This window comes from Myotis lucifugus, unplaced genomic scaffold (genome assembly GCF_000147115.1).
Source record: "Myotis lucifugus unplaced genomic scaffold, Myoluc2.0 scaffold_153, whole genome shotgun sequence".
NCBI lineage: Eukaryota > Metazoa > Chordata > Mammalia > Chiroptera > Vespertilionidae > Myotis > Myotis lucifugus.
The window spans coordinates 2433066-2448152 of record NW_005871201.1 but is presented as its reverse complement, the minus strand read 5'-3'; the positions used below and the strand labels follow the sequence as shown (position 1 = coordinate 2448152).

At 46.2% G+C, this 15087-nt stretch overlaps 1 protein-coding gene across 1 annotated transcript in view; it reads left to right on the top strand.

The window, feature by feature from the left end:
* Positions 1-80: 80 nt before the first annotated feature.
* SEMA5A (semaphorin 5A) overlaps positions 81-15087 on the top strand; it is a 384818-nt gene continuing 369811 nt past the window's right edge. Inside the window, exon 1 of the mRNA XM_006095388.3 lies at positions 81-499. The gene's annotated coding sequence lies outside the window, so the exon portion shown is untranslated. The remainder of the gene's footprint in view (positions 500-15087) is intronic.

Here is a 15087-nt window from a genome sequence, read left to right as displayed (position 1 = left end):
CTCCCCGCTCTCTCTCCACGCGCCGCTCGACTCGCGGGGAAGGAGGCGCCAGAGGCAGCTGCTCTCGACGCGCCCGCTCCCGTGCGCTGCCTGCCCATCGCGGGTGTGCTCTGCCGTCCTCCACCAGCCGCGGCCCCTGCCGGGCGGCGGCTCCCGTTCTCCACCTCTCCTCCGCGGGGGCAGCCCGGTCCTGGTGACCCCTCCCGGGGGCTCCCTGGCGGAACTGGTTGGGACACTCAACTTGGCCCCCTTGCCGTCTCCCCCGCTGGGAACGAACCTGCTTGCCCCCGGGCCGGCCGCGCGCCCGGGACGGTCAGCCGGCCGCTCACGCCGGCGCCCCCAGCCCCGAGCACATAAGTGGGGTACGGCTCTGAGGAAGTGGCAGGGGGCGGAGGCGGCTGCTGCCTCGACTTCCCTGGTCGGCGCTGAAGAGGACCCTACGACCGCTCCGGGGCTCCGGGCGCCGGGTAACTGGCCCGAGGAGCGCGCATCCCACCTGGTAAGCGACCCCCTGCCCCATCCCTGAGTGGCCGCGCTGCTGGCGGGACCCGGGGCGGCAGGGCGGGCGGGCGGGTCCTGTGGATCGGGGCAGGGTCGGTCTCCAGGCCGGAGCCGGGTCAGCGGGTGGTGGCGCGCACGGGATTAGAAGGACACCTTCCCTGCGGGGGTCCCCCTGTTGAGCGAGTGCACCAGCTGGAAGTTTGTGTCCCTGCCTTTGCCGAGGCCTGAGCGTGCAGAGGTGAGGAGCGGAAGCGACCCTAGGGGCGACCGGTCGGTGGGCGAGACGGGACCCCCACCCCGCACCTCGGGACGGTGCGCAGTGGAAGTGCGCCCGCCCCCGGCGCGCGCCCAGGCTCCCCTGGTCTGGAGCGAAGGGCAGGGGTCCGGGTAGCCGGGGCTTCGCGGGCTCGGAGCCGCTGCCTGGCAGCCTCCCGGCGGGGGCAGCTGTTTCTGGTTTAGTTCCAGCGGTTTGGAGGCGCACGTGCGGAACTGGGAGGCAGTGGGACTTGGGCTCAACTCCGCCGAGCGCTTTGGTTAAGGAGGAGATGGAGGCTGGGGGCCGCCCTGAGTGCCGCGGCCGGGGAGGACGGGCCTGGAGGACCCCATGGGCCGCAGGCCGGCGAGTCCCTTGCCGCGAGCATCTCTCCGCCACTGCACGGATTTCGCATCCTCTGGCCCAGGGTTTCGGGGCTGGAGGCAAATCTGGGTCGCGGAGGAAACTGGTCCTCCCAAGATGTGCGAGGGAACCCCCGCGCAGGAGCGGTGCTCCCGGGACGCCCTGTGCGGGGCCTCACACAGATCCCCATTCCCCTGGCTTTGGCGGGAAGCGCGTTCACCTCCTCCTCGCCCTTTCCTCGCTTTGTACCTGGATGCAGCCTCTCAGAGTTGGGATTTAACTTTCCTGCGCCCGCGGCGTCCCGGGGATCCCCGGAAGGGGGCGCTGAGAGCGAGCGCTGGGAGCGCAAGAGAGGATGCTGAGAGCTGCGACTAGGTCCTGGGTGAGTGGGTGAGGGTCCCAGTCAGCAGACAGCGGGACCAGGCAGGTCTTGCAATAATGTCATAGGGGAGGAGGGTGGCGGCAGCTGATCTGTTGACCAGAGGGAGCTGTCAGCATTGCTAGAAGAAGGGACAGGAAAGGTGGTTGCCAAACACAAGTCCTTTAAATAGAAAGGTTCCTTCCAGAGACAAACATATCGCTGCAAACTCTTCCTGTCTGTGCATCTGTCTTCCTCCCTGTGACGACTGTCTTTACTCAGAAAAAAAAAAAAAAAAGAAAATCGAAATTGCGTGAAGGTAAGCTGAGTTAAGTTTAATACTGACATAAAGTTCTGTTCCTCGGAGAACATTCGTTAACATGCTAGGAGTTACAAATGATCATTGCAGCCTGTTTTCAAGGAAAACAATCGTATGTCACCGTTAGCTTCTCCAGAAGAGCTCCATCATCATGACCAAGTTTGGGAATAGCAGATAGTATGTTATTAATTATAGTTAGTCTCTCCTAAGGAAGCCCAGAAAGACAAAAACAGACATTACTAGGGAAGGTTTTAAACACCTAATGAGCATTGCTAAATTAATTGTTAATTAATGCCAGTTTTATTATTGAAGAGTGAGTAAAGTTTATCTTGCACTATTTTGAGTGACCAGTTCACAGTTTCAGTTCGGGCAGATAATATGTTGTGCATCACTAAATAACTTTTTCTGGTGTATAGCTGTGTTTATGCCAGAGGAAACATAGATATATATTATTTTACCCCCAAAGATTTATATCCATGCTTGTTTGTAATAAAAAAGTACAGTGTAACAGTTTGGGTCACTTGAAAGACAGATTTCATTTTGCTTGAGTTTCTCTCTTGTGAAATCTTGGCCACAAGATAGCAGTTCTCCTGGGTGTCTCATAGTCAGACTGCTGAAATTGTGGGGTGATGAATAGTTAGGACCTGCTTTTACATGCTTTTACTAGTACCCACTTTTCTTAACGGGGAGAGGATGGATGATGCTAATCATTTTATGCCTTTTACGAATTGTACTAACGGATTTGATGGTTTTAATGGCAAACAGCTGGGAGATCCCTGCTGCGAGCAAAGACTTTGGTCTCCGGGGGTGGTCAAGCTTGTCTCTGTCCAAAAGATGCTTCTGAGATGTTCCGAATTTGGTAACAATAAACCTGTGTTCTTCACTGCCCTTTCCTTTTAAAATTACTTCTTCACCACGGCTGGATAGAGTGAAACATAGGAGCGTCCAATGCTGCGGTGTCCGTGGGATCTAATGAATACGTGCACATTCACGGAAACGTTGGCTTCAGTGTCAGAGAGTTCATGGACCTTCCGAAGCCCCATCCTTGGCTTTGCAGGGAGGAATCTTGCTTCACAGTCACTTTAGCCAGGGGTCCTCAAACTTTTTAAACAGGGGGCCAGTTCACTGTCCCTCAGACCGTTGGAGGGCCGGACTATAGTTTAAAAAAAACTATGAACAAATTCCTATGCACACTGCACATATCTTATTTTGAAGTAAAAAAACATGTTTTCGGCGGGCCGCATGTGGCCCGCGGGCCGTAGTTTGAGGACCCCTGCTTTAGACTCTTGGTCAGGGATAAATGTTAAAACCAACAAACCTTTCTCTCTGTTGTATGCCGACTCCTTAAAATAACAGACACCAGCTCCTTGAGACTACGTTAGTAGAGGGAGCTGCTTAACGGAACCATTGCATAGTTTTTCATTAACTTGGTGATTATTTTTTTAATGATTCCAAATGTCTTTTCATGTTGTTGTCAAGTCATTGAAATTGAAGCTTTGCTTCTCATACACATACACGTCCAGCCAAAGGTATCCGAAACTAATCCCTATGAAGAGGTTTGGATTACAAACCATATAGCTTGCAGGTAGAACAAATCAATTAGTTAATAATACGTCCCAGTCAAGGAATCCATTTCTGTAGTAGCATGTGTCCAGTGTAGCAGAAAAATCTCACATCCCTCAGTACCTCCTCCATAATTCCCGGTTCTATAATTATACCAAATTTGTATTTAAAAATGCCTCTGAAATTGTTGCTATAGTTACTCAAAGTGCTTAGGGTATAATTATAACACCAAGGTGACCGATTTTTATGTTTAGTGTTAAATAATTTTTAAACGTAAATTACAGTGTCTAACAAATTGAGCTACACCAGAGTGCAAAGTGTGTAAGTGGGACCTTGTACATTTCCGCCCACCTGCATCTTTTGGCAAATTTAGAGAAAAGTGAACCTTTTTCTTGAGTCCTAAGATGAGTATATATATGTGTGTTTTAAGTTGTTTATATTCTATGTTCTCTTAGTGACAACACAGATATTTTCACATATGTAATACCAGCAACCTTTTAAAATCGAGATGTAGAAGTTTTCTTGAAAATTGATGTTTTTTTTATCACTCTGCCTGCTGCCTTGTAGAAATGACCTACCATAGATAGGGGACAATCGGCTGTCTCTAATTCCTGTACAAGTTGGTTGCATCCTAAAGATAAATTCAACAGGTGAGGAGTTGCTCTTTGGCAAGCAGGTTGATGAAACACCTTTTGCCTTTTGGTATGCTCGATACGTATGTCACTTATTTCTTTGATGTGAATTCGTCAGGTCCTGGTGATCTGATATATAAAATCAATTTCTAACAGCAAGAAAAGGAGAAAAAATACGAGTGCACCAGAATATACATAGGTAAAGTTTTCACTTTCAATGTGCCTCCCCCACACTCGTTTTGTTCAGAATTTAAGCCACACAGGACAAAGCAAATGCAAACTCCGTCCAAGAGAAGGTAGCGTACACTAAGTCACTTATTATAAATTACTGGTATTGACACAATTACTCTTTGCCACTTGAAGGTTCTAGAGCTAAGGAAACCTGGCTCTGAATTTCAGAAGAGTATTTTGAAGCCAGGCAACTTCAAAGACAAGTTATATTTCACCTGGTGCATGACATTTAAAACAGGATTAGCCCAACAGTGGGCTCAAGAAAACAGAACATTTTCTCATAGGAATTGCTGTTGTCTTTTTTTTATCCCTTCTTTTTTGTCCAAGATTAATGGTTGTTTGACAAGAGCAAAGATGAACACACTTTATTTCCCTTTTCTAAGTTTTAAAATATATTGGCATTTGAAAAAAAATCATTTCATTCTTTATTTTTTATCTTATCCAATAAAATTGGTTTCTGATTAATACAAAAAAAGTGTTATGCTTTAAAAGAATACATTTTTAGGGGGTGAATTTCTTTTATTTCTGGAAGGCCATGAACTCACTAATCTTTTATCTTCTCATCTTTCACTAGCTGTCACTGTGTCTCTATGGAATTGGCTAGCCTGCCATTTGTAGAATGATGAGGAAGTATACCCATAAAATTTTATTTTATGTTGCATTTTTATGTACATTTTGAGAGTAGATCACATTACTGTAACAGGTAATGCAATTGCAGATATGTATGATAAGTAATCAGAAGAGTGATGCTATCAGAAACCAACTGTACTGGGGACATAATACTGTATTTGCTGAGATGTGAAATTAAATAAGTTCTAGGCAAGTGACAATCAGGATTGAGCAAGGACAAATTGTTCACAGGAAATAGAGCCTCTTCTCAATCACTTCACACTCACCTCACAGTGATCTGTGAGGTGCCTATGCAAGAAAAGCAGAGCCAAGAAAAAAGTCACGAGGAGAATTCTACTGAGCAGTTTCCTGTGAGCTCTCTGGAAAATGGTTAGTGCTTGGCTAAAACTTCCCCGAAGAGATGCATTCCTCATAAAACTGAGTCCAGATAAAATTCCACGCAAAGAACTCCCCTTCTTGTAAAAAACAACAACCCAGGAGATGTTACACAGCTTGGAGAAGGCTTCCCACGCTGTCCTCAGTCAGCCTTGGAGGCTGCCCGCTGCCGGGACTGCTCACACGTGCTGTGGAGAGAGCACCTCCAAGGCCAGGGACACGTATGGTCGGACCTCCTGCAACCAAGTGGGTTTTAGAATCACACTGGCTTCTGCGGTTTCCTTTACAGGGCTGAGATTTAGATCTGCCATAAAACTTTACCAATTGTAAAGCCGGAACATTGTTTGTGCGTGGTGGCATAAAGCAAAAAGGATTGCCGTGGACGTTAAACTTCCCTTGTCCAGCGGAAAGTGTAATAAAGCCATTGTTCATGTCAGTTGACATACAAATATGAACTAAAGGAATTGCTTCTAGGATGTCTGTCTTGTAAATTCTTGTGTTTTCTGGCTGTGAACTTGACTTTTAGAAAGGTAGCACTAGAACGCTTAGAAAGCTGGGCAGAATAAATACCACAAGCCCACGGTTTAATAGAGCTGGTTGCCTAATTGGGCAGGGAGCCTGGAGAGGCCTACACCTGAATGCACTCACTGGCCACGGAGAGGTCCCCAGGGTTCAGGCCTGCGCACTGGTGGAGAGATGTCAGCAGTGATGGACAAATTCCTGGCTAGAACTGGGCAGAGGGGAAGTGTGGTGTGGGCACAACAGTGGACAGTGGCATACCTGGCCCTCTGTGACTCGGGAGTGTCGGATAGAGGTCCTGTGAGGGCCCTGCCCAGAGTTTGTGGGTGGAATGTATGAATGGACTTGGAGATGTCAGTGGTGGGTCAGAATCCCTGTGTGCCTGAGGTCTGTGGGACCTTACAGAATCAGGGCCTGGAAAAGATGAGAGGGTGTGGAGACCGGAAGTCTGGCAGGACTTGTCTACAAGAGTGGTTAGGATGTTTGGTTACCAGGGCAGGGCCTTGGGAATGATGACACCAAACCCATTACTGGAACTAAATTCTGATGTGGAGAACAGCTCAAGCGCACAGCAGGACTGAGGTCCCTGAATTTGGATGTCAGGATAGAATCAAGCTAGCAGGACTACCTGCCTGGCAGTGTGGGTCCAGAGCTTAAGTGCAGGATGATCCTTGGGCTGAAGACCTGCAGTGGGGACTGAACTGGTTCAACGGGCAAGTGGGGGTGGGGGCGAGGCCGCTGTGCACCTGAGGCTGGGACAAAGGAAGAGACTTGTGGGACCATGACTCCCTGACCTGAGTTGGCCCGGCTGCTGTCCTTCCCTCCTGACTCCAGGCCCTCCCACCACCTTCCAGCCTTTGTGTGTTTTCTTCCTTCTGCTGGGGAGGTTCTCCCTCCACTGTCCTTGATGGCTCACTCCTTCTGGATCTCCCTGCGTTGAGGGCATCTCCAAGCCACACTGTCTAAAGTTGCATTCCCTCTTGCCTCTCTTCCTTCAACCTCCCCTTTCCTCTTCATAGCATTTTGCATCACCCGCCACACTATTGATTTCTTCAGGTCTCTCACCAATAGAGAATGTAAGCTTAGGGGACAGATGAGGCTGTCATATAGTGTCTCCGGTGCTGCAATAGTGCCTGGCACACATGTGGCTCTCGGTCCATGTGTGATGCGTGAATGGGTCAATAAATGCCTTTATGTAGTCTATAAACAGTACAGACTGCACAATAGTTTCCCAGATAAAGGACTGTGGCCATGGGAGCTAAACACTAATTATATTCTTTAAATGGAGAAAAATGTTTCAAAATCCCCCAAGCTGATTCATTAGCCTAGTCTTGAAATACAAATGCCTTTGTAAGCCAAGGACTCTATATACTTCATATATGCTAATTCAGGGCTATTTGCACAGTAAGTAAATGCTTGTTAAATGAATGGATGACCTTGCTTGAGTTAGAAATTAGCATAAAAACACTTTATGTGTATTAAAACATTTTATGTATATTAAAAAAATAAAAGAATTGAAACTCAGGGGTGTTGTCTTAGTTAAAACAGCAGCCCTCGACTCCCCTGCCCCCACACACAAAAATTCCAAGGAACGCATTGTGTTCTTGTTATACATTTTGACACATTACAGATATTTTAGAAATTCTAGAGTATATTAGAAATATGGCAGGCTTTCTTATTTTATTTCTGTTATTAGGCCAATAAGCCTTGTCACTTAGTTGGATTTATGGATTTAATAAGCTGAGACAGATGTGTGGATAAGCACAGTGTAGGAGAGCCATACAATGGACCACTATTCACCAATAAAACGAGCTCATGCTGCCATATGTGTGAACTTCAAAACGCCATGCTTAGTGAAAGCAGCCAGTCACAAAAGACCACGTATCCCGTGGTTCCGTTTATATGAAATGTCTAGAAAAAGTAACACATGAGAGACAGAGAACAGTAGATTCATGGTAGCCTGGGGCTTGGGATGGGAACGGGGCACTGCAAATGGGTGACCGGTTTTTTTGGGATGATGGAAATGTTCTATCACCGGATTGTGGGGATGATCCACGCAAGGCTTCACTTACAGAAATCATTGAAATTGTACACTTGCGATTAGTTGATTTTATGGGATATAACTTACACCTCAATAGAGTTGTTAAAAAATGAATCTGGGGTATAACCGCTAAAGGTAGTGGGTGTTAAACTGCCAATGGCCTAAACAGGGTCTGCTGCCTTCTCTGGGAACTGGAGCCCGTGTCTCCAGGATTGTCACAGAGCCTGGTGCTGAGGCTGTCAGATGCCGGGATGAGCAGCAATGCTTTGATGCGGAGGATGTGTGTCAGAGCTGGGTCTCTGCTAGGAAAACAAGCAAACCCAGGTTGTCTCCAGATGAGCCCACATAACCAAACTTAATCAGGCCATTCGAGGAACCAGCCATCCTCGCCGCTGTTTGGTTCACTCCAACCCCCTGTCACATGTTCAAGTATACCTCTCTCCTGCCACTTTCATCTGCCACTTCTATTCTTGCAAGATCAGGGGGGACATGTTGGGAAACAGAATCTCCTGGTCCCATTAGGGCTGCGGAGTACTGCTTTGCTCAGCACGCGATGCTGCTCTCCTGTGGAGGGAAACGTCCAGGGAGCCTGCTCGGTAGCCTTGTGCACTTTCTCAGCAGAACGCTGGCTCCTGCAGGTAAGGCGCACGACTGCCAACAGCCAGACCCAGGGGCAGAAGGCAGGTTTTTCAATGCCCTGAGTTTGAGTGTTTAAAGGAGCATGTGCTCTTTTTCTGCCTTCGTAGAAGAGGTATAGAATCACTTCGAGCTTTTTCTATTCTGCTTTGCCATGTTTTGCAGTTCAAGTACAGCTGAAGTGAGACTGTGGGTAAAGGGACATGGGATTGCCTGTAATTGCCTTGCTCCACTGCTGTCTCAGGGTGGAAGTGACTTTAGTTCTCCCCTCTTGTTTATTGCTACTTGCATCTGTTTAGTAGTGTGTTCACATCCTCTCTGCCCCCTGCCTCGGGGCTTCCTCAGGTCTCTTCCGGGCACCATCCTCTCCCCACACCAGTTGGTTTCCATGTGGGAGTGTTTACTTTGGCACAGACGTCGGAGCTCCAGATATCCCCGCCTGGCCTTCAGGAGCCGGCTGAGACCTGCCAGCCTTAGGGCTCTCGTGCATCTCCCCGTTAGTAATACAGTATTTTGATCCAGCCCTGTGATGTTTCCAGCAAGCATTTTTGACGATGTCTAATTTCTTCAGTCCTTGGATGCAAAATTCAAAAATTCAGTAGTTGTATGCAGAATTGAGACCAATAGAGTTTAAATCCTTGTGCCACACTTTTTTTGACCTCCTGCCAATGTAATTTTGGACCAGCTTGTTCTGAACTTGCCTCCGCCCACCCTTGCAGCCTAACCTAGACACAAATTAGGAGCAGAATTTATAAAATGCCCATGTTTTTTCTATTACCACCAATCCTAAATTATTACTCACCCTCAGTGAGCGGTCAGGCATTGTTTATGAGATCCCATGAATATTGAATATTTCCTTCTGCATGTAACATGGCAAAGGAGTAGCTGACATTTTTATTTTTTTATTTTTATTTTTTAAAAAAATATATTTTATTGATTTTTAACAGAGAGGAAGGGAGAGGGATAGAGAGTTAGAAACATCGATGAGAGAGAAACATCGATCATCTGCCTCCTGCACACCTCCTACTGGGGATGTGCCCGAAACCAAGGTACATGCCCTTGACCGGAATTGAAACTGGGACCCTTCAGTCCGCAGGCTGACGCTCTATCCACTGAGCCAAACCGGTTAGGGCAACATTTTTATTTATGAGGTCACTTTGGATAGTTTTAGTTGCTCAATAAAATACTGTTTAGGTTGGAATTCTGTGTGTGTGTGTGTGTGTGTGTGTGTGTGTGTGGTTTTGTTTTATTTCCTATGAGTTAATGTTCTCCAGATTTCAAGGAGAACTAGTTGGGCATTCTATTAAACAGACTGACTGGTTACTCGATTAGAAAAATGTCCATGTTGCCAGGCCATATATTTAGTTTTGAAACACAAGGAATAAGAAAACGATGCAATTTTCTCTTGTTTTAAGACCTCCTTTAGAGTAATTGTTGATTTGTATTGGATGTGATAGCTGGAGTTGATCATAATTAAAGTAACACGTAGTGTTATATACAGGCTTATTGAAGACGTTGTCCTAAGTGGTGAAAATGTATTAGATCATTACTTTAGATGATTTTACTTTTTTCTAACCATTTCCTTTCCTGGAAAGCTTCCCAATGTTAACATCGATACTGATTCTGGACACACTAAAATGAATAGGGTCCTAAGTTCCTTCTGGCAGGCCGGGCCTCGGGGAAGAGCCAGGACTGTTGACTGCATAGGCCTGCAGGGCTGTGTGCAGTCCCTTCTTCCCTGCTGGAACCTCCTCACCTCTTGTTGTTTCTCTGAAATTAAAAATTGGAGTATATTTGGCATCAGGTCAGTGAAGGAAAACTCTTCTAAAGTTTGAGCGGGGGGTTAAAGGTAGGCAGTTCATTCATTTAAATTTAATATTTCTGGGCTGTCAATATAGAAGAAAGACCATGTTCTTTCTTCAGTAGGAGTCCAGTGCCCAGATATTGAGCTTTTGCTCAAGATAAAGTGACCAGATGTCCAATGTGGAAAGGAGAGGACTGGACCGTGGTTGCCTGTCCTTTTTGATAAGGCTGCTCCTCAAATATCCTTTGATGATGTCCACCCCCCATATCTGAGGGAGTCTCCATTTCTCCCTCCTTGCCATTATCCTCCTGCAGTCAGTTTCTCTGCTAATCCAGCAGCCTTTTAATTATCATGTTCCTCCTTCACTAGAAAGGTTTGAATCAGGCTGAGCTCAAAGTAACTTCTCATTGACCCTTTATTTCTGATAAGACCCAGCCCTCTCCCTTTCCTTTCCCTTCACTGTTACAATGCCCTTCGCCATGTCAGAGGGGGTTTGCTTGGTTTTGCATCTGTGGGCAGGTGGGGCTACCTGGACCCAGGTACTTATCCACCCTTGTTCCTTTTTTGTTTGTTTATATATATTTTTTACAATGCACATCTTAAAGCTGTGTTTTTCTCTACAGCTTTCTGTACTGAAAATGCCACCCTTGAAAGTAAAGTGTGCAGTGGTCAAGGGGGTGGGGCTGGAGGTGGGGCTCTGCAAGTCCACGCAGTACACATTGGCTGTCAAGGCTTTCAAAGCAGACTCCAAAATCAGGCCTGCAGCCAAATTTATTCTCTGCCAGCAGTGATGGAATTCCTAGGTTCTATTACCAGCCTGTGAAAAGAAATCATTCAAGAAATTGCAAGCTGGCAAGTAAGAATTGCAAAGATTCATTCACTTGAAAGCTGATGCCTGCAAATATTATTTAGCTTTGGACATTTTTCCCAGGTCCACTTGCTGGGTTTCCATCTCATGGAGGCTTATCTTGGTGCAGAGGAAAAGCGTTGGAGGTTCCCAGTGGGGATCTTAGGGGACACGTGCCAGAGATGATGTTAGAGAAGGGTCTTCCGGAGGCCCCACACCTCCCTCATCCCTGATCCAAGAATCTGTGTCATCAGGTCACGTCTCTAGACTTGGACTTTAATTGCTAAAGCTATAAACCACAGTTAGGGCAAGAGAGGGGAACAGTACATCTTGATAGTGCTCAGATACCTGTCCATTAAAATACTTTGAAGGTATATTTTTAAAAGAGTATCAACCAATGAACTAGTTGTTTATTGTGATAGGCTCAATGATATTAATGATCTGAACGTGGCTCATGTCTAGAGGGAAGATCGACTTGACCAATATGGGGAAGAGAATACAGAGAATACCACACTTTAAGTTTTGGGCTGAGAAAAAGGTTATTTCCCAATATCTAGATACTATTTAAAAGGGACTTTGAAAAAAACAACATATCATGGAAATTATAACAGAAAATAATTCACTCCAGATTCAAACACAGTTTAGAAGTGTATAAGATGTCTTTGTTTTGGTTGGTAGAGGGGAGTAGTCCAGGCTTTGGGGTGAATTTGGGAAAGAGAACAACTGTTAAACCTTCTTCATTTGATCTTTGTGACCTTGAGAGTTCCTTCATAATCTTTTAGAGAACCTTTTTCTTCTCATAGCCAATTACTTTGCTCTGCTGTTTCAAGGGGGAAAAGAATCATCAGGACCTCGTAGCCAGTGAGCATTCATTAAAGGAGAAACTCATAAAGGTGCAGCTCTTATTTTATAATTCTCCAGAGCGTCATCCACAGGCCACCAGATCCTGTGCTCCTTCAGAAGACCCAGCTCCATTGGTGGGTTGATTTGAGGTTGACATGAAGGTGAGGAGCAGAAAGGAAAGGATCACCCTGAATCATGGAGAGCCCTCTGAGCTCCAGAGAATGCTGGTCCCATTTAGTCTTTTTATTCTTTTTAATGAAGTCCACTCTGGCTTCTTCTGTCCTCCTCCTGCACCTGAGACAGCAATCACTATTTGCAAAAGCAGTTGCGGTTCTGATCCTTCCCACAGCAAGTTTGCGATCGGCAAGCGAGCGTTTTCATGAAGTATGGTGACACAATTTGGTGTGGGGACGCAGCCCCATGGACTGGCACCTGCTCTGTCTGCCCCTCAGAGTGGGCACTTTTGTGGCCCATAAAACATGGCTATGAGTTCACTTCCCAGGACCTGTAATCAAGAGTCTCTTTAACGGTGGGAGGGCACGAACCTGGATGCAGTTCTGGATTTGCTACTAAGTGCCTTTCAATGGGATTTTCATTCCCCCTCTCCCCAAGAAATCTGGCTTTGGGGCCAGATTTCCTGCCTTGAGTTTGTTGGAGACTGTGCTAGGAGCGGGAAGAAGGGTTGTGATTGGAGGCGTGGCAGTCATTCTTAGGAGGCCTGGACCAAGGACGTAATTAGTAAGTGGCTCAGGTTGGGGGCTGATGTGGGAGGCCCCATAGGGTCAAGTGGCGTTGGTGGATTCTCCTTTTTTTTAATAAAAAAATTATTGATTGATTTTAGAGAAGGAGAGAGAGGGAGAGAGGGGAACATTGGTTTGTGGTTCCACTTATTGATGCTTTCATCAGTTGACACTTGTAAGTGCTCTGACCAGGGATGGAACCCACAGCCTTGGCTTATGGGGATGAAGTTCTGAGCTACCAGCCAGGGCCTGGTGGGTTCTTCTTTAATTGCACTGTTGAGTGAACACAGGGTTGGCTGCCAGGCTCATTAAAGCCTGCAGGGGTAAACTTATGAAAGCAAATCGCATGCACATTGGGAAGGCTGCTTGCTGGGAGGGGCATGGGCTGCTCCTGGTGGTTTTTATGCCTCTTCAGGAAAAGGCTACTGGGTTTTTAAAACTTACCTGTTGGGATACATTTTGACTTTTGCCAGTTAGCTGTTTTGCCTGATAATGGCAGTGCGACCCAAATATGTCACATGTTGTGTCAGATATTTAAAAAGCCCCTGTGCAGGGGTCATCAGCGCCAGCCAGACCCATCCCTTGTGTCTTTCCTATATGTGGGAAGGAAAAGGTTTTGTAGATGTATTTCTATATAAGAGTTTGGCATTAGACTTTTAAAGATTGGTAGAAAGCTAATGGAATTCATATGAACACATAATTAGAGGTACATATAAAATATACTTGTTTGAAATGTTTGGCTTTTTTGAGCAATTAGGAAGTTGTCAGCTGTTTCCATTCCCCATATTAGCTTCCAGATGATTAATTGGATTGTTTAATTAAATGCTCCACATTTAAGTGGAGTGGAGGCCCAGGGAGTCCTCTGAAATAATATTGTTTTCTATTGATCTGCAATATACCATATGGCTTGCTTCTCCTCAAAGAAAATATGTTCAATTCTACATTCACAGTCTTTTAAAATAATTATTTACTGTTAGTTCTGAAGTGAAAAGACTGTTTAAAAAAATCTTACGGACAATCTCAAAAATCTCATGTCACGGAATTCTATTCCTTTACTGCATTCCAGAGGAGCAAGCCGGGTCTGAGACGAGAAGCCCTGGTCTGTGGCTTGAAATGTTCGCAGGGGTAGCTGGGCTATTTTTAACGAGTGCAAATGTATCCTGTGGTGGCCGATTTCCAATGATCCAAAATTAGTTCTGGGATCTTGGACACCACAGTGTCAAGGGCTCAGACAATCAGCACGCTCAACATCTTTGAGTTGTCAGCCTTAATCTCACACCAGGATTGATGGCTTTGGCCAAACAGTACATCATTGTTTGGAGAAAACAAAAGGATAACCTCCTTTGAGCACAGAGGTTAGAGTCTGCAGAACTAGGTGCTAGCAAGGTGGGTGTGAGTACAATTGGGAGCAGTTCCTAGTGACTGGGAGGTGTCAGTCTCTTTGTGATGAGGGCAGTTAAATGCTCACGGGGGCATTGTTATTTTATCAGTAGGGGCATGAAGGAGAACAGCTGAGATCTTTTCCCCCCCTTCTGTTTTATTTCTGTAAAAAGAAGGTCAAAAGAGCAGGTTGACCGGACCTCAGGGCAGGAAAGGCTCGGCTATCACCTCAGCCTTTCATGGAGGAGAAAAGGAGAGAGACAGTTACCCTCGCTTCTTACACATGTTGCCCCCAATCATCTAGAGACAAATGACCCATTAGTTTTGAAAGAATTATATTTACACGTCCCCATGTCTCCGGAAACACTTCATTATTAAATTCATGCGCAGCATACAGTTGTCCTCTGTCAGGTTCATTGATTACCGGGTTTCCCTAAGGTTTTCTGTTTGCTTATAAATGAATTCATAGCTCATATAAGGAGATGGGCTAATTTTTAATAGCTTTATTCTGACAAACCCTGTCTGTTATCTTAACTCAAATGGACACGGCAGAGAGGAAGTGGATCTGATTTAAAGGAAGGGAGATGCACTTGGTACAACTATAGTCTTATTTGGGGAATGTTGACTGCCTCCTAATTGATGTAACCATTCCACAGAATTCCAGAGTTTGGAAGCCGCTGTGGAGGCTGACCAATGCATCTCTGTCTCCAGGCAGGGCCTCATCTAACCCTCATAGAGAGGTGAGGGGCTTACATAGGGCCTCCATTATAACAGGGCCATTTGTTTTACATAGTCCAGCTCCAGGTGAGCCCTAGGGTGACGGATAGCATTCAGCCAACCAAGAAGTATTTACCAGAAACTTCTGTCCAGACTCCAAGCCCTGCCCTGTGAATACAGTGAGTAAAGAGACGGGTTTTGTTCTCTTGGTCCTGTTTTCCAGTGGGATGTCCCTTGTCTTGGCATGGATGCCATTTTTCTCTAGCGTTCCTCCACAACCCCAATTGATTCTGCAGGTGCAACCAAACACCTAGGATTCCCTAGAACCTCCAGCC